Source organism: Salminus brasiliensis, chromosome 13 (genome assembly GCF_030463535.1).
Source record: "Salminus brasiliensis chromosome 13, fSalBra1.hap2, whole genome shotgun sequence".
Lineage (NCBI taxonomy): Eukaryota > Metazoa > Chordata > Actinopteri > Characiformes > Bryconidae > Salminus > Salminus brasiliensis.
Genome location: NC_132890.1, coordinates 7,704,456 through 7,725,571, shown reverse-complemented (window position 1 = coordinate 7,725,571; position 21,116 = coordinate 7,704,456). Strand labels below are relative to the sequence as shown.

At 41.8% G+C, this 21,116-nt stretch overlaps 1 protein-coding gene across 1 annotated transcript in view; it reads left to right on the top strand.

Annotated features, from left to right (window-relative positions):
• The window catches only part of cdh13 (cadherin 13, H-cadherin (heart)), a 487,795-nt gene that overhangs the window by 133,467 nt on the left and 333,212 nt on the right, over positions 1-21,116 (top strand). The window lies entirely within an intron of this gene.

The window sequence follows — 21,116 nt, the reverse complement described above, 5'->3', positions numbered from 1 at the left end:
TAGGCTGAGTGGTTGATTAGCATTACCAGGCCCATAGTGTGCCAAGAAAACATTCCCCACACCATTACACCACCTTCGTCAGCCTGGAACGTTGACACAAGGCCCCAGAAGATAGGAAGGAGACAGGAGATTGGGGTGCAGAGTGATCCTCTGGCTTGACCTGGCCAATGAACTCCTGAGGGCCTGAGGGTAACTAATGGATGGCACCAGCATGCCTGCTGAAGGTTCAGCTGAATGTGATGACCCTCAAGTGATTTGCATCCCGCTGCATTTTTAACATGTAAACAGAGACTGGCCTTCTGTCAAATAATAATAATAATAATAATAATAGTAATAAAATAACAGTAATAAAATAATAAAATAATTGAAACTGGATTCATGTTGTTGGTGCAACACAATATGTGTGCCATAATTGAGGTTCATAGGACCAGGCTGTACAGTTTTGGTGAGCCTGTGCTTATTGCAGCCTCAGCTTTCTGTTCTTGGCTGACAGAAAGGGAGCCTGATGTGGGATTCTGACGTTGTAACCCAAGCTACTGGCTAATATCTGCATACTTTTATATATTGCACTGCTGCCATAGGATGCGCAGATTACATAATTGCTTTAATGTGTGGGTGTACAAGTATTCCCCATTTTTATCTCCATAAAAGTAGCTTTTTAGGATAAGAAATTGCACATATTTAAATGTCTTTCTATACTGCACATGTACAAACATAGAACATACATTACATTTATGGCATTTAGCTGACGCTCTTATCCAGAGCGACTTACAAGGGTACTCATATTACAGAGGCCAGTGTAGTGTTCGGAGTCTTGCCCAAGGACTCTTATTGGTGTAGCACAGCATAGTCACCCAGACTGGTAATCGAACCCCAGTCTCCCACGTGGTATGGTAGTTCACTGGCAGGTAGTGGTGTTATCTGTTGCGCCACACCATAGAAATGTCCTCTATGGCATAGTCCATAAGGTCCAACAGTCTACCTTAAAGATTCACTACATTCACTTTCCCATGAGAATATTTGCATATTTGTACATTTTAATCAACTGACTGTTTTATATAGATAAATGAGAAAATGAAGAGTCACACAGAATGTACAGAAACTCCCCTAACTAAAGATATACTCTCCATGGTACTATCCCAGTGACAAGAAAGGTGCCACTTCAGCTTATTAATTAACACATTCTTCATGAGCATCACTCGCTGTTACCACACACTCACGCTACATATTTAAAGTAATAGCATTAAAAGGAGCAATTCATGTTAATTATTCAAACAGTGTGTGAGTTTTCACAGCTATATATTATGTACAGACTTCAGATTTACTGCTTGGGCAGTGGCAGTGGTGGCTCAGCGGTTAGAGCACCGGGATATCAATAATAGGATTGTGGGTTCGATTCCCGGGCTCGGCAAGCTGCCACTGTTGGGCCCTTGAGCAAGGCCCTTTACCCTCTCTGCTCCCCAAGCGCTGGAGTTGGCTGCCCACTGCCCTGGGTGTGTGTGTGTGTACTCACTGCCCCTAACACGTGTGTGTGAGTGAGTGTGTGTTCACTACCAGATGGGTTAAATGCAGAGGACACATTTCGCTGTACAGTGACAAATATGTGCACCTTTACCTTTTTTACCTTTTGTTGGAGCTAAATAACAACAAAACCTGGACTGCTTACATGCACAAAGTGATAGGCAGTAGTATTTAAATAATACAATTAAAAATAAGTGTAAATAATATGAAAAATATTAATAAGAATAATATAATATAGTTCATAATTATATATACACCTTATGAACTAATAAGGTTTGACAGGTAATCAGGTATTAATGGATAAACCAAGCCAGTGTATCTCAAGTCAAGTCAAGTCAAGTGGGTTTTATTGTCATTTCAACTACATACAGAGTACACAGTGAAACGAAACAACGTTCCTCCAGGACCATGGTGTAACATAGACACAGTGCATACAAAACACAAGTGCAACACAGTACAAGTGCAGACAGACAACACAACACAGTACAGACAGAGAATAATAAATAATTGGGGGTAGTGTGCAAATTATACAGTGTGTAATAAATATTGAGTCCAGTGAGGTAGTAAAGTTATTAGTGCAAAATGCTTCCAATATTGTATGGGGTAAATGGTTGGTGAGAGAGAGAGAGAGAGAGAGAGAGAGAGAGAGAGAGAGAGAGAAAGAGAGAGAGTCTGAGAGAGAGAGAGTGTGTATGTGTGCATGGAACAGCAAAAAAACATCAGTTCAGTCTCTGGAGTTGAGAAGTCTGATGGCTTGGGGGAAGAAGCTATTGCAGAGTCTGGTCGTGTTGGACCGGATGCTGCGGTACCTTCTTTCTGATGGCAGGAGGGGGAACAGTCTGTGTGAAGGGTGGGTGGAGTCATCCACAATGCTGGTTGCTTAGCGGATGCAGTGGGCAGTGTAAATGTTCATGACGGAGAGGAGAGAGACTCTGATGATCCTCTTAGCTGTCCTCATTATCTGTAGGTGTAAATATTGATATATCAGTATTGTGATATTACGTTTTGCAATTCCTAAAAATACAATATTGATTTTTAATTAATAGTTAATAACATGCAAAAAAATCACAATATATCATCTTACTTACAGTATTGTAATATATCACAATATATTTAAGTGAAACCCCTGTATTGTGATACGTATCGCATCACCCAGTTATTGCCAATGCACAGCTCCAGTATCTTGTCATTTGTAAGTACAGATTTAATTAGAACTGTAGTGAGCGTCAGGACACTTGTAGCCAATACAGTGTCTCAGGTCACGCCGAACAGGAATAACTACATGAAATATGACAATATTTACAACAAAAAGATGCCAACTTTGTACAGGAGTTTGAACTTTGTACAAAAGTTGTGCACCTTTGAGTTATCACTCACTGAAGAGCTGTCTATTGGGGTGATACCCTCGAGGGTACGCACATCTTCAGCACCTTTACTTTGGGAACATAATTGTACCACTTCAATTATTTGTCTTAGGTTTGGGCAGACTCCATCAATCCCAACTTTGACTCCAGGCTTTTCATTTTATTTTTCAAATTAAAAAGGTTTAGATAAGAAAAGGTGCCAATTTGCACCTTTCTACTGGAAAAGCGAACCCATAATTAGACCTTAAGGACCAGGTTGTACCTTTGAAGGTACATTTAAGTCCTGTCCTAAATGCCACCCTAAAACCTCCGGCCATCCTCTGAGACTGCGGCTGCTAGACTGCTAATTACACCATGGATACATTTGTATGCCCTGTCCCTAAGCCCTACGGTGTCCCTTTGAGATTGCACAGAGGGGATTTATTGGATGTTGGATGGTAAAAGTATGTGTTTGTGACAGACTAAGACCCTTTTTTCCTGATGGTCCAGGCCAGTAGGTATTATGTTGGTTGGTGAACTGGCCATGCTGAATTGCCCTCTAGGTGTGAGTATGGGAACAAAGTCTTTTTTTTTTTTAAATCTGGAACTTCACTTAGCAAAGATTGGTCAGATACCCACGCTAAAGTTAATGGCATGCTGATAGACAGCTTCTTTAGTGACTTTAATGACTGCCACTGTGTAGGACTGTGGACTTAAAACAATGGTTTGCACTGGAGCCAACCAAGGACACCCCTAGTCTATTTTTAAGCTAATTATGAGCCTCAGAGACTCCACAGCGTTGAATACAAAGCATGATCTGCCTGATCACCACACGCAAGTTTGCTCAGTGGCTGCCACCGCGTGTGAAGTCGCACTAGACGGTCGCCGTGTTGGAACAGTCTTCGCCTCAAAAGTGTCACAACTCAGTGGGCTGCAACTCCTCTGAGATTCACAGTAATGCCTGCCGAGTGCATTCCAGCCTCCTCTGGGATCTGCAGTAATGTCTTGCTGGCACAGAATCGGGTTCCCACTGGGATTTTAGCTTTGCTGCCAGAATTCCTTTCTCTTTTTCAGAAAACTGACAGCCGTGTCAACAGGTTGCACAACAAAGCGGAGAAGAATGGCTCTCCATTGGGCTGAAAAAGAACTGCGAGGAGATCATTTGCATGTTTCGCTCTTATGTGGGTGTGTTGTTGTTCATGACTGTTGGCATGCTATTGATCTGTGTGGTGATTCCAAACGCTGTAATTACACCGAACCCTTTGGCCTGCTTAGTTACAGTAGAAGTAGATGTGGACTTAAAAGGCGTAATCGTTCCCTTGGATGACGGCGTCGCTCTGTAGAAGCAAGAGCGAGAAGTTATTTGGTGAAAGTCGCAACCAGAAGCACTTCTTTCTTCTTTCTTTTTTTCCTGCTGAAAAAAATTGCATTGCCAATGGTGTGAGATGGCAAATCTTGCCTGGAGTTTTCTCCTTCAATCTTTTTATGTCAGTGTGTTTGATTGGGAGAAGCACTGAGGCATTTTGTCATCTCAGAGCCCAGCGATCCATACACGCGGAGACACGGCTCAGTTCTGCTTTACTGGGCTGCTCTGGGACCACCGCACACTTCCATTACCCTGAATGCGCTCCTGTCAGCAGAACGCACGCACACCCAGACCATCATCTTACATACATACATATATATGTATGTGTGTATACACAAAAATCCTCAAATGGCTCACTTTGTAGGTACAGTCTACATTGATTTACATGGACTGTCGAATGAGCCGAAAAGCGCTTCACCTCTCACTTCCACTAAGGGCATGTTTTAGCCTCGTGCTGAAAGCTTCTGAGAAAGTCAGGGATTTGTGTCCGCGGTGCTTGAGACATGTTGCCGGTGTCACAAGTGGTTAATTGCACAGATGACACATGCAGATTTATGTAAATGCTCTGTCCCACTCCCTTTCTCCCTTTCCTGGCCAAGGCCTGTTCTGTAATTATGCAGATGGAGGCGGTCAGCGGGTGAACACCTCTGTTGGACTGGGCCGCCAGGGTCAGGGATATTAATCTGCTGAACTCCCGAGAAGACCCAGAGTATAATGAAATATTGGAATACTCAGGAACATTATAGCATGTTGAAATTTCACTCACGTAGGCCTCTCTACTATGTGAGCATATGGCTGTACTGGCACCTTGGGAAAACCGTACAATGCAACATGTAATATACACATCCATATACCTTGGCAAGAACCGGCATTATTTCCATAGGAACAAGCCCTGACTCGATGAATAATGGATGATGCATAAGCAAACAAAATAGTGCTCAGGTGAGTCCGATGGCAGACCTTCTGAATGCTGATGAAGTTATCCCGCCTCAGTCCCACCCACGTTCACATCAAGTGACCCCTCCAGTCTGTGAGCAGCATGCATGTCTGTGGCTGCTAGACCGCTAATTACGCCGACCGCACGTCCGTGCAGCACGGAGCCGTTCTATTTCTCTCCGTTTATTTTCTTTCAAAACCGCCATGTAAGCCAAGATACACCGGGGAATCGAGCTAAATTAAAACATGATTACTTTCACACCAGCCAGCCGAAAATTCTGCAAGCCAAATGAGAAATGGAGTACTTCTCAGTTAACCTCTTTGATAAGTGCAATCACTAACAGAGATGCAATGTTCCTTCAAATAGGTTAAAGTCTTTTTAATATTACTAAAAAGAAAATCAAATAAAGTGCCACGCTCCCCAATCTCCCCCTGAATGCTGCTGTGGTTCATTGAGGTGTGATAGTTTTTCCAAGCTCGGCCTTCGGCTGGATATAGCTATATCTTCCCCCCTCCCCACACACACTTTAATGAAGAAGAGAAAATTGAGCCCAATTTTTATGAAAAGCCAATGAGATCGATGCTGTCGTCTCTCTCTCAGAGCCTAGCAGCTTCAATTTCACATGGACATTATCCCACCGGCAGAGAAATGTGGACATGCCACAGATCTGCACTTTTCCGAGACCCCTTTAAACTCAGGGAAATGAGAAAAGCGCTGCTAGTGAGATCAGAGATGGAGCACTGATGGGGACATTTCCACATTTCCTCAACTTCAATCTGCCTGCTTTCAAATTAGCCTGAATAGTTGTTTTCAGAATGTAATCTTGTCTCCAAAATGTTCCCAAGATGTTTTCACAGACAAATTGCATCAATCCTTTCAGTTGATCGGCCAGACGCTGCTGCGCTCTTGCCAAAGTCATCATTAGGTTCAATAAAATAAAGAAATAGAGCGTGCTACTTTCGTACCACCAGCAATTAGCCTCTTGAGCAGTACTCATCCTTCAATTATCCAGAGAACACAGACCGATGAGAGATGTCCATGCACTTCCAGTATTGGGCCAGTCTGGCCTTACTTAAATTAGGCTGTTAAAAGAATCCCGACCAAAATATGATAGATGTCAATTAAGCAGGCTTAAGCATCTTAGTGACCACCAAAATCACCCTAACTTTTAATGGTTTAAGACGTAGTCTGAATTATTGGAAGATGGAGGAAGCATCCAGCAAAGATGTCCACCAATACGTCTGACATCTTCAAAAAGCTGTGAAATGACTGAATTTTGGGAGGAGGAACATGCCCGAAGCTCCTTCTCATCCTCCTCTCAATCAAACATCCTTCAAACTACCAATTTACCTTACAGGTCCTACGACCAGGTTTCGGCACACCACCATAAACCCGTATACTCCCTTTAACTCACACACGTTTTGCAGCCCTAGCTCCACTTATTAGAGAAGTATACTGAATTGAACAGTCAAGATACATACATATGTCCAAATGTTTGTGGACACCCCTTCTAATGAGTGCAATTAGCTACCTTAAGTTCCACCCATTGCTAACACAGATGTGCAAATGCTCAGCTTGTATAGTCCTTGTAGAGAAGTATTTCCAATAGAATAGGACCTGAAAATGAACCTATTGGCAACATGCCTAATGCCAGGCATGGGCTTGAGGAGTATAAAGCCCACCATCCATTGAGCTAGCGTGGACTAATTCAAAACCGCCTTTTGGGAACGAGGTAGGGTGGTCAACCAACATCCTGACCTCACTAACGCTCTTGTTTCTGAATGCAATCAAATCTTCTCAGCAATGCTCCTCCAGAGTCTATCAGAAACCCTTCCCAGGACAGTAGAGACAGTTACTCCAACAAAAGCAGGAGAAACTCTTTTGATTTCAAAGACAAAATGAATGAACAGGTGTCCCAATACTTTTCCTTCACATCTTGTACTGATAAATAATGTAATTTTCCTAGAAGTCATAATACACTGCTGTTGCTAGGATAACGTGACAAGTGCAGCAGCTACTGGAAACACCATGTAAAATTGAATCCACTTGAAATTTAAATAATACGTATTTAGCTTTTGGCATCATGTTCTGCTCACCCAAATTCTGTTCTACAAGTTGAAGCACTTTCTCTCATCCATTGCTTTTACTTAGCATTGCATCACATAGCATCAGAGTAGTTGCTCCTAGACACCAGTGCCAGCAGGGTGCATGGATAGACATTAGATGTGGAGCCTGAGGTACTTAAGGTTCCTCTGCTCGCTGTATAATAGGCAGACCTTGACTTACAGTGACAATATCAACGTGCTTTACAATGGTGAATGAACAGATCACTGTGGAAGGTCTGTTCTAGCCTGGCACAGTGCCCAGTTCTTATTAGCTGTATTAAGTGAGGAAGACCAATTTCCTTGGCAGGGGCCCTGTCTCCTGCCACTCCATCAGGCCCGACTAACATCATGCCAAACCATTTGGCCTGCTGGTTTTTAATATATTAGATCAAATGTGCCTGCTTCCTCTTCCTCTGTTCTGAAGGGCCAACTTCAGGAGGATACACATGCATTTACCCACACATGCAACATTTTGTCAATGTCAACAACACAAAATAAAACCATAAAAAATATGCCAGCTCACACCGGAAGAAGCTGCATGCCCCCAGTCATACAGGTGCTGCCCGCATTCTCCACTAGTGGACGCACTCGACGCCAAGCCACAATAACAATGAGAAGCCAGTGTCCTTTTAGACAAGAAGCAGCTGTCTGTGACCAGGAAAGAAGCACCCACCATGAAATTGCAGACCAACCAGAGTTTTACTGACACACTGAATGTTTTGGGTACAGTCAATGAGAATATGTGGTTTGGTCTTTATCAGGTTTCGCAATTACAATGAAATAAAAGCTTTTAAACAAACAGCATGACCATTGAACTCCACCAAAAAACATACCCCATGCATAAAGTTTTTAATTATATAGATTTAGATTTTTTTACGTTGAATATGCTCATAAAACAAACTAGACCACCAACCATGATTATCTTCAAAATTCCTTGGCCTTGGTCTTGCTGCTCATGCTAGTCAACCAACATGGTCATGACCAAGCATGGTCAGCATGATCACAGTGGTCGATCAGCATGTCCAAGCTTGACCAAACTTTAATGAAACACTATGCTGGGTATGTTTTCACCTGGATGACCAGCTTTTCAACTACCTTGACCATCAAAGACCAGCTTAGAGCTTCCAATTCCAGCTTCCGTCTTAAGCTGGATTTTCAGCAGGGTAGTTACAACTGTAATTGTAGAAGTCTAGTTTCACATTTTTTGAGTTAAACTGCATGAAAATTATTTTTCATAGTATGTCTTGTGCCCATAGCACAGTATAAGAAAGTAAGATTAGTGGACAAATTACAGAAAAAAGTACATTTCAGTTGATGGAAAATAAATAATAATATTAAATATATCATTTACTTTTTATGGGTTTAACTGAATACAATAATGGCACAATACTGTAGTTCGTCATGTTATTGTACTATGGGAGCTTTATGAGGGACAGTGGTGGCTCAGCAGCGTATTTGGGACAGGGTTGTGGGTTCGATACCCAGGCTTGGTAAGCTGCTACTGTTGGCCCCTTGAGCAAGGCCCTTTACCCTCTCTGCTTCCCGGGTGCTGGACTTGGCTGCCCACCACTCTGGGTGTGTGTGTACTCACTGCCCCTAGTTCACTAGTGTGTGTGTGTGTATGTGTGTTCACTACCACAGATGGGTTAAATGCGGACACATTTCGCTGTGCAGTGCACACTGTACAGTGACAAATACGCGCACCTTTACTTTTAAATGGTCATCTTAGGTGAAGTGCTTCTATTAAAAATGAGTCTTCTTACAATCCAGAAGGTCAGAAACAAAGCTTATGGATTGATAGTTAGTCTGTCAGAGAGTTGGGTTGTTAGTTTAAGTAACAAAATAGTCAGAACATGCTATCATTCACATACTGTCAACCATCTCAGACTTTGTCCCACTCTGGCCCATCATGTAGCAGAGTTCCTCCCGTCTCCCTTTCTGACAGAGTTCCTCTCCAGATCGCTCCACTCTCACAGCTGTAATTGTGTTGCATTAATCACTCACTCCACACACAACAGACTGCACTGGGCCTTTTTGGGCCAGTTTTAATTGACTATAAATCATGTGCACGCTTGACAAATGGCGGTAATTACAAAGGCTTGGATATGATGCTAAGACGCATGTTTTTCTTCAGTGGTGGGGAGACGCCGGCAAGCCTCAGGACCTGTGCGGGGAGGCTAAAAGAGGGAGCACATGTTCGCAATGGCTTCCGGCTAGCGACGTCTGACCTTGAACTGGGACGGCAGGGACGGGGGAGACCGGACTGCCACAGAAAGATGAGAAACTGCTGAACCTACTGATGGAAGTGGTTCACAGGAGTGGGGATGGAGTATGCTATATATAGAGGGTAGGAAAAAAAGTGATGTAGAGAAGTGGGAGGGGCATTTGCCTTAGAAGCGAAGTGTGTTTTGACAGCCTGTGAGTAAGACCTTTCCTTAAGAGAGCACCAGTTTTCTCATGTTGCCAGCAAAAGTTCCCTCGTGTGCATTCCCAGGTTGCCAATCTTTACATCACAGCGAGTTGCCTTCCAGGTTTTTATGGCTTCTCCTTGGCGAGCGGCGAGTGAAGAACAATGGAGGATCATTTTGAGCCGAAGAAGGGGAGAGTTTCGGGTCACTGCTATGGAGACACTGGCCTGGAGGGGCAAACTGAGCTGACATCTGCTCCATGCCCACACTCTGAAGCTTTGCTGCCATTTGATCTCCTCTGCAGAGGAGTCTTTGGGCTTCGGCAGAAATCGCCCTGCTCCACTCTCTAACCTACTTAGTGGTGGAATTTACATGCCTGATGCAAATCGGGCTACATCTGCTAGGACGAACAAACATCATTCAAAACACTGGAGGAGAAAATAACCAAACATGTTTAATTCAAAACCGCCTGTTCGCCAAGGCGTGTGTTCATCAATTAGTAACATGATCTTTTTAATTGCGCCTTTGAAGGGGAATTTAAAGAGAGTAGCATTTACCACGCAGCTACAAACTGTCGGAATTAATGCCCTCCTGTGTCCGACATTCGCCGGCTTAAATTAATGCGGACTCCGAAGGCATCAGAGAGGAATCTGCACTATCTCTGCTGCCTAAAAGGTCAGCGCCAAACTTATCCATTTTAATGAGCACTTGGTATTCAAGGCTTATTGGCCATTAATTTGAATAACAGTTGTTCAACGAGAAAACTTGGCCGTTACATCCGAATCACTCCAGATCATGACAGTATGGCATGTGTTAATCTTTATAGCGAATTAGTTATACTTTGAAGTGATGAAGTGCTGAATGGTCAAAGCTGCACACAGCAATGTGGTGGTGTGCTGCTTACATTTACACGCCAGCACTCCTTTGTGTTCCCTACGCAGCGCTAAATTAATGCCTAGCGTCTAGCTGCTCGTCAGTGAGCACTCTAGGTGCTGCTTCAACACAGTAGGTGTTCTCATTCAACACTGGCCATTTTGTATATCCAGTTTTTTTCTACAGCAGAGTGTTGTTTTGTCTAGACTGTGTGTTTGGGTGTGTGCGCAGGGGTCAGCTTGAAAGAGAATCAGACTCGGGAGATATCGATAGCAGTCACGCTTTAAAGGCATAGTTGAACATGTTGCCAATTAGCCCCACTTTCTTGCTTACACTAAGTCAGGAAACCTCATTGACACCCATTTCTTTGCAAACAATTGAAAGGCTGGGTTGGAGCCTCCGAGCTCCGTAGCTTTGCATAATGAATGGTTTGCAAGTGTTTGAAAGCAGCTTGCTGGCTCTGCTCGGAAACAGCCCTGTAGAGGAAAAGGCCTGTTAACAATTTAGGAATAAGAAGTTTACACCGCGTTCCAAACTTGCTTGTTGCGTTTGATGGTTTAAAGCTTCATTTATTCTACGGATGATCCTAAGAGGCTAAAAAAAACAATAACCCAAAAACCACTTAGCATCCCTTCCATCTGTCTCCTTATTGGCAGTGCAGTTCTTTTGCGTCCTGAGCAGCATCTTTTACTCAGCCCGAGAAATGAAACAGGTATAAAAAGGTCAACTTTATTACTGTTGAAAACAATTAAAAGTAAAGAAAAATGAAGTTTTACTCAGGCCGGCTTTTAAACTGTGACCGTGTTACGTTGACCTGAGGCTGACTTGATATTTAGAAGTTCCAACCACTTAAAAGTTGTGCTGTTACAAAGTAAGTGTAATGTCATGTTCTAGTTGTGAAGAGGTACTTGACTTGACTTGCAAAGCCAGAGAGTCTGAGAGTCTGTCCACTTAACTAAAGAAGACCTACTTTTACAGGAAAGCTGACTTGGATTCCAAACAACCAAACTTCAGATCATTGTCTTTTGGACAGTGTGCCAGGGGAGATCTGTCTGACTATCAGGATGCTCAACCACTCTGTCAACTGTCCAACTTCCAAACCTCACCGTTAACCTTCATCCTCACTCTAGTTTAATCCTTTAATACAAGACATCTCTGGACGATCCATCCTACCATTATTTCTATTTCTGTTAATTCTATTTCTATAATCGTCAAAATGACAACTTTACAGGAGAGGGGAAAAAAAAAACCTTTGTAACATTAAAATGAAGCCATATAGGAGCATTTCTGTTGGTCCATGGTTCATCATGAAATTTGGACATAGTGTAATGAACCAGATAACAAAAATGGAGATCAGAGCAAGGGTTTTGAGTAATCTTTGTGATCTTACATATCTTTATAGTGTATGTGTCATTTGCTGAATGCTGTATTGCACAGTGCTAATGCTCTTCTGCTGGGGGACATACTCAGGACTTCAGTTGTTGCACAATTCACACACCAGTGGCACAGTCAGCCTTTCATTTTAGGGGGATCTAGTTATAGGTTGAGGGGCAAACTAGGAAGCATTATGTCCCAGAGACATTACAATAGTGTGGTCTGAAGGATGTCAAATAGACTACTGTACAATAACATTCATAACCGTAGAGAAATCCTTCTTATTTTTCCCACGTGTCTCTTGTCTGTCTTCTGTGTATAAATCTTCCTTTTATCTCTCCATAGTTTTATCGTCTTGCTCTGCTTCTGGGTATCTCTGTCATGTGTTTATCTTTTTGCTTTGATGAAGTCCCCAATGTTATGTCTGCCTCCTCGGTGATACCTGGGGTCAGTGTGGATTCCACTGAAATGAACAGGATAACAAGTGGGCTGGGTTTATGGGGTAAGGTGAACAGGAGGGAAACGGTGACGCCTTTATATGTCCAAATGTCCTTCAGCTACTTTAATTTGCAAATTTTGCTGACACAGATGTGCAAATGTACACACACAGCTTGTCTAGTCCCTGTAGAGGAGCATTGGCAATTGGCAATAGAAAAGGACACTCAGCAGATAAACATAAGATAACCTATTGGCACCATGCCTAATGCCAGGTTTGGGCTAGCGGGGTAAGAGCAGATAAACTGTGTCCTCAAAAATGATACTATCAAAAATGACAGGATACAGCTTTTTTTAATTACCCCTGAATTCATTAGAAACAATAAATGAACGGTCCCAGTACTTACTTACTTACTATAATTATATATAGCCCTTAATATATATTATGTAATGTATATATATTATATATATGTAATGTATAGAAGTTTGCATCACACCTCGGTTGCCCTTCATTGTTGCGCAGAAGCAGCACATAAAAATAAGCTCTGTACAACATGAATTCAGTTTCAAAAGTGTGGATTAAAGGGGATTAAATAAAGAACCTGCTAGTGTACGAGCTGGTCCTTTTAAAGTCTCCATTCAGCCTTAAGTTAGTCAGTGTAGAGACAGGCCCAGCAGGTCACCATCCATAGTAATCCATGTCCTGTAGAGCATTTACAGAGCAAAACTAATACCTCTTCATAGGCTCCAATGACACTCCCCGTGACTGATGCTGAGTGCCATTCTATTGGCCATCAGTGTGTATCTGGCTCTGTAAGAGGCTGTGTGTGCAGAGTGCTGCTATACTTCTCTGCTGAGGGTTGATGCCGGAGCGCTGGCTTGGCATGGTGCCTGTGCTCTGGGCACTGGAGTGACAGGGCCTGAGCTGAAGTCTGATCCCGCAGTGTCACTGACTTCCTGAGCTCGCATCGATCCGGCACGGTGAGCAATGCCAGAGACTGACAGCCCCTGGCCTTCGTGGTTAAGGGCAGGAAGTTTGGCTGAAGAATAGGAACTTTTCAGTCAAAAAGGTCAACTACGCCTACGCCGAGATTGTAGACCGGTTCAGTGACTGATGTGACCTTAATGTAAAAAAGATTTAAGAAATCCATTGAAGTAACTTATGCAAATGTGTACTTTTAAACAACATTTTGTGCTTAATAAACTGTATTATGTTGATCATTGTTTAACCAAAAGTACACAAACTAAGGGACGGCGTTGTGGTCACAAAAACCATGAGCCGTAACAGTTTTGTGATCCGTCACACCTCTAGCGACAGGTACAGACGTGTTACAGCTGTTCCCCAAAGACTGCTTGATACCAGCCAGAAGGTTTGGAAGAGTGAGTCCAAATTTACTTGGTTTCAAAGTCACATTCAGTCTCATTTGTCTTTTGGCTACAATTCTGACTAGGATTTCCTAACTGTGATTTCTGCCCCTGCTGGTAGACCTGTATGACCGTACGCTTCTATACACCTGCAGATTCAGCTACTTCCTTCCTTATATATATATATATATATATATATATATATATATATATATATATATATATATATATATACTATTTATTAGAATATAGACGAAATGCCATAAAATGCATTGAATGAGTAATTTAGGAGTAATGAGTAATTAAGTTTAACACTGATATTTGACTTTACACTGATATATATATATAGCAGAACAGCACCACTTGTCCAAGTTGCTTGCTACATTTGGCCTCTGCTTGTGCAGACACTGGCACGGGAAAGCAAAGCTGAAGAGGTCTGGTTCACGTGGCAACTCATTTTTCTGTAATACTGTTTCATGTAGTTTTTCAGAGTCTGAAGTTGACGTACGTGCTTGTATCAGATATATCAACAGCACCATATTCTCCTGAAGTGGTCATTGCATTTTACCACGTCACAGCTTTTCTTGTCAAAAGCCTTTCACTAAGGGACTTGTATGTGAATGTAAATTAGGTGCACATAAATATAACGAGTCAAATTTTTTGTTTTGGGGTTTTGGAATTGGTGTTATAAAATAATTATTTAGGAATAATGATTTAGATATTTGCTAAATGTATACACAATTACTCAATATATTCATATATGGATCGTTAGTGTGTAACTATGTAAATACCTATATTTGCGTAGAATTCCACTTATTTCACTTAACACACACTTGCCCCCCTAACCGAGCCCGATTTGTCCTGTTTACAGCCAAGACTTTATATAGAGGGCAAATGACACATCTTGAAGGCATTGTCTTTATCCAAACAGTGCTGTACTGTAAGCTTCTTCGTGTCTCTGAGAAGTGTTAGATGAAGCTGAAGTGTTATCCTTCGGGCTGCGGAGTCTGAGGGTTACATAACCATGTAGTCTTTATGCGTTGCTGCTTCTGCTCTGAGAATAGCATGTGACCCTGAGAGGAGAAGGAAATGAAAAATGAAGAACATTCTGATGAGTGTCCATGGCTTTGCTTTTAATAAACACTTTTTGAAGTTTGTTTTGATGATAAAATTCCAATCCCCCTTGAATTCCTTGAGCCATTCATTCTGCAGATCAAACAGATGTTCTTCACTGCAGTTGTGAGGAATATATTGTCGCTGTCGGGCCAAAACCTTGTCTCTCCAAACTTGGTAACTGTGCAAGAGAAGTGGACAAAAAAGGGAAAAAGAGGAAACTCAAACAGGTACAGGTGTTTCAGATGGTTCTTTGAGTGCTGCCATAGAAGAACCAATAGATGAATGATCAGGTGATGAATCTTTAAATGGATAAAGAACCTTTACATCAAGTGAAGGTTAATTAGACCTGTAAAATGTTCTTCTCTATGAACATGGTTCTTCTATGGCATCACACAAAGAACCGTCTGAGGAACCATGATCTAATAGCAGTGTACTGAAAGCTTGAGTCTTAATCATTAAGTTAATTGCACACTATTTAGTCCCTTAAATTTGGAACCACTTCAGTTGGTCCATTTATCATGAACACTTCGCTCTAGATGAGGTGAAACTGATGTTCTCAAATGAAGTGTCTTGACTAGGGATGCACCGATCCAATACTAGGATCGGACATCGGTCCCTATACTAACAAAATTAGCTGGATCGGGTATCGGGTACTGGATATGAGCAATACTACCTCCTATCTAACCAGTATGGTGCCCTTGACCTGTCCTCAGCTATCAGCGAGTAATCCATGCTTGTCTGCCATATAAGGAGAACCTAGAAGAGAGGAGCTGCTAGCTCCTCTTTAGTCTCACAGACTTTGAATTTCAGAATAAAAGTCCTGATAAAAGTCCAAATAAACAGAAATTTGATTCATTTATATCTGTGTTCATTTGTTATAGTTAATTTAGGTTAGTAAAGTAATGATTTCATCAATCCTGATTCTCTTCTACATGGTCAGGTAAGTGGTTTATTAATTCAACAATGGTATCGAATTGGTATCGAGTATCGACCGATACGCAAGGTTCATGTATCTGTTTCGGACATGTTATATTTCTAAGACATGTTGCTTGCTAACCAGCAAGTATTTACTCACATTCGTGCTCTACCATAAGAGAGAGCGAGAGAGAGAGCAGTGAATACTTATCTATGCTAGTCAGCTTATTATGAAAACACTTTCATGGTGTAATTAACACTCAATAGAAAACACACACACCTATAACACCTATAAAAAAAATAAATTAATAAATAAATTTAAAAAATGAAACGAGGGGTGGTTGGGGGGACGAGGGGAGAAAAATTAAAACATTTATATACAATCTTTTTTTTTTCCGTTTGACTATGAATATTAATGTTATTTTATGATCTCTGAGTACTGTGAATGAGGGCCTGAGGCTTGTTTATTCTCTCTAAGCGGCAATAGGGCTCTGTTAATATCTCGGCATGGTGTGGGCATCATGCTGTTCCACAGCTTTACTCTCTCTGGTCTGGCAGACTGCAGGCCTGGCAGGAGTGCTGACCCTGCTGTGGCCAGTTCAGTAGTGGTGGGAGTGGGGGGTGTATAAATGTGAAATTGAATATCTGTATGATATTTTTCCATTATATGAATCATAGCAAATGGGGAACCTGTGATACCATGCCCAAAATGGCAAACCACAATCAGCCCATTAGATAGCTGCAGTATGTATTCACTCTGTACAGTGTATATATATATATATATATATATATATATATATATATATGACCACATTGTGACTGTGTATGACTGTAGCTATGTGTGATGGAGAGAGGAAGGTGGAAAGGAGCTGCCTCTCTGCATCAGAGTGAATGGAAAAGAGTTAAGCTTCCCTCCAAAGGTGCTGTCCATCTTTCTGTTTGAGTGCAGCTCCACGCCGGCAGCTCCGTCGGTAGGATCAGCCTCAGCTATGACAGCCCCTCTCCTGTCTGACGGATGCTGGCTGCCGGCTGCCTCGTTTAAAAGGCTCACCTCACCATCACCAAGGCAGTCTAATTCCCCCCCCCCTCACTTTTTCATACCTCGAGGTGTGCAATTTCAGCATCCCAGAAAATGGCAGGAGAGCCTCATTTTCCTGTTTACTTAAAATGAACAGATACCTCACAATCATTTCCAAAGCCCCAGGTGTCAAAGTGTGTGTTGCGAGCATTTCTGAGGCAATGCATGCACCCTGCTGTTTTTATAGACCCGTCAGGGAGGGTTGAAAATAAGGGAATTAGGAAAGGTTATTGTTTGTGATTAGTCTGATTAACCTTCAGACACAGCTCAGAAGTTCTTTTTGTAACCCTAAATAACCTTTCAGTGGATGGTTGCTCAAACAAAAAATTGCTTGCTGAAACCACTTTACTTATGGTGCATTTGACAAAATTCAAAAACACGCCCTCTAGTGGTTAACTATATAAACACAACAATAACAACAACAAAAATGTACTCCTTTTGATTCACCTTTGTTTCCTGGTCATAATCACAGAGCTCACCTTTAAAAATTTTTATTTTGGTATTACAGTGACTTTTGACCAGAGTGGACATCAAACTCCCGTGTCTAAGGGGCGTATTGATGTTAGCATCATACCATGATATGTGGTGCGGCCGTCTATGACATTTAGCTTCTTGATAATAAAATTATAAACTTATAAACAGTCATAATTTGACTTCAGCTCGTAACAGTCGGGTGTATTGGCTGTGCAGTAGCTGTTTGCAATGAGTTCCAGTGAGTCTATCAGTCACTACCTGTGTTAGTGACATTGTTAGCTGCAGCTGACCAGTATTACATATACTGTATTTCTCTGAAGGAGGTTTACTTTTACCTAAAGCTTACATTAAGAGATATGAAATATGTAAATCTGTCTCACAAACGGTTCAGTTCAGTTTATTTCTAAAGATTTACAGATTTTACTTATCTGTTGCATCTCTAATTCTACATCCAGCTTCGTCCTCCTTACATGTAATTCTCTCCATTTTGGAAAAGCACTTTCAATATTATCTCCTATTTAGCAGCTCTTATTTTACTAGTTTTTTTTAGTTTTTTTTTTTTTTTTTAGCAGCACAGCGTGTTCTTTTTTGCCCATAGTGATACAAGGTGCTTACCGGTTTCCACCATGTTGTTTACCCAGACAAATAGAAATGGGGGAGGAGTAATGGGGCACTAAAGAGACTGACAGGAGATCAGTGTAAACACAGGCAAGGTTTCAATCATGAACACAGTTTTTTTAAGCAGATTTTCTCAGGTATTAAATGCACATGTTCAGATGCCATTACTAAACTAATCATTCTTTTAATATACTTTATATATATTTCACGGTTTTAATTAGTAAGAAAAGGGTGAGAAACTGGACTAATGTTCCTTCAAAGTTCAAGAGGTTATTCTATGGCTTCATTCTAAAGAAGTGAAGCAGTGTGTAGACTTCATTGCAGCCTTTACAAGATTTACAATTAAGTGAGTGTTGTGTGTCAGCAAGAGAAAGACAGCGCGAGAGACAGATAGAGAGATATACACCATTAAGAGCTGATGGGGCTTTTTGTCTATTTTCACGTGTTATGTTTGGTACTGAGGCAGTTAGTTGTGTCAGACAGAGACACAACATGATGTGAAGTGTTGTGACGTCTGCCGTGTCACACCAATGCCGTACCACTCTTCATCTTCTCTTTGGAGTGATGGGAGCCCGTCCGGAAACCGAGATGGGTTCATTCATCATTCTTAACAGTCAGGGGATTATGAAATGTTGGTATTGAGCCACACTGTGCGATAATCATATTGACTTTGTTATGACATCCATCAACAGGAGACATGATTCAGATCAATGCCGCTCACTAGCCCCTCATTTCCTGAAATCCAGAAAAGGGGAGAGCAGTAATTTCCAGTTTACTCTGTTCTGTTGCTTCCAGCGGTGAGCGAAACTCATGAGTTTTAAAAGAAGAATATCGATAATAATTGGGGCGGTGGAATATGCTGTGAGTTTTTAATGCTTAGAAGGTAAGGGGGAGAGTGAGAGAGTCTGAAAGACAGAGAGAGAAAGGGAGAGAGAGAGAGACTCTCATTGGCTGAGACTTCAACGGCTGTGCGCTGATAACAAACAAGAGCGGGGGTCCCCATAGGGGGAATACACAAAGCAATTACGGCAGGGGAAAGTTGCCTGGAGAACCTTATTAAAATTTAATAAGCCCAAGGTTCTTTTTTAGCCGTTGTTCTGTGATGGCAGAACATTATGTTCCCCAATTCTCAAATTAAATCAGGGTGTGAGGTGAGGGGAGAGGATAGAGATAAAAACAAAAGTAGAGTTTGGATTGGCATTTTTCATGTGCTACATTAATAATGTGCGGGAGGCCTTTAGCTCAGAGTCGTACGGCGCTTGTGAGACTTCTTTCATGGTTTTTACAGAATAATCAAAGCATGATTAACTCTGACAGGTAGTTTGTCAGGTTTGTGTGGTAATATTTGAAAAAAGTAATGTCTGTGTCTGTCTTTGTTCTTTGATTTAGTGGATGAGGAAGGTCATTTAAAATGCAAGAAGAATAAAACTCTAGTCACACTCAGTAGAGCAATCCCACAGTAATGGTGTTCTCAGGAAGGGCTGGGCTGAATGCAGAGGAACAGTAGTAAAGACTGAGCACTGAACATGCATTCTTTTACAATGCATAAAAAAGTAACTAATTTAGAATACATTTATGATACATTTTCATTAGGAAAAGGACCAGAACCAACCCCAGAATCACTGGGTGTGAGTAGGGTTGGGTACTAAAGTCAGTCCTTTTAAGAGTACTGACCAAACTACAACGCTTCTACCACATCAAATCCTTCACGTCAAATCAATCAAATTCCGGTTCCAGCGTAACACACAGTCAGGGCAATGGCGAGCCGAAAGCGCTATCAATCGTGGTTACTTACTTACACTCTCTGCAATATTTGTAACTTCTTTGAGGGATATTTGGAGGTTCTTCAATTCTAAATTGTGGAGAAACCTCTTAGGGTGCTTTGAGGAACCTTCAAGAAAAGGTTTTTGGAAGAGAAAGGTTCCTTGAAGATTCATCAAAGCACCTTAGGAGGTTCATCTACAGTTTCTAACCTGAGCAAACACCTGGTCAAAGATCCTGAAAGCCAAGTCTCCCACAGCAGCTGCTGCTAACATTAGCAGGCTCTTGCTGTTCAGCCAATGCTGAAGAAGCTGAACCATCCATGGACAACGAAAGTTAAAGTGATGACCCCAGGCAGATTTACTATTGGGTACCAGTACCCAATAGTAAATCCCATTGGTTCAAATGTGAATGCTACCCAGCCCTAGGTGCTAGGCAGCAACACCTCCTGGATAAAACACCAGCCCATCGCAGGAGGGTTCCACACACACCCATAGACATTTCACGTACCTTGTGTGTCTTTTGAGATATGGAGGGGGTGGGAAACTCATGTGGACACAGGGAGAACACACCGAACTCCTCACAAACAGACCCCCTGGAGCTGTGCAGCACACACACTACCCGCTGTGCCACTGCGCCATGCTGTCAGGTTTCTTCATGTAATACTGTAATTGCTCATATGTGACTTGAAAATTTTAGCTCCAAAATACTCTTTGTTCCCATTACACCCTGCTCCCACAATCCCCTGAACAGAACTGCTTCTCTTTATTGCAATAGTAAAGCGTTGCACTTGGAGATGGAAGGATCAATGGACTATGTGCCAGTATTGGTACTGATCCTGAGAACTGGGCAGACCATATCATTATTTGATCATATATATCATTATTAAATTACAATGCAGTTATTCGAAAAAAAGTGGAGGTAATCATGCAAGTGCTGCAGCAACAGCATCAAGATGACTTGTAGTGACCTACGTTGCTATAGCAATGCTTCATCACTTCCTTTTAGTACAAAATGGGTTAGGACATTAATATTTTGGGTACTAACCCGCCAAACCTGGACTATGCCTACCTGGACTAAGATTAGTACATAGTTTATACCGTATAGTGTTAGTGTGTAGTACACACTTGGGATGCAGCCAGTGTTGAAAAAATCTGCTGCTGCTGATTTGTTTTTTTTACATGACTTAAACTTACATATTTGTAAAATGTGTAAGACTACCATGCCTTGTGGGGGAAGTAAGAAAGCAGAGTGCACTGTTTTGTTTTGTTTGTTTTTTACTATTTACCCCTCTCACTCAGCCCAGTGCAGTGAGTATCTGAGTATCACAACACAAGAGCTAGAGCTAGAAAAGACAGCCAACAATACTCTGAGCTCCACAGTGCTGTTCTATATGGGAATTCACAGACTCTTTTAGATGTGGTTGG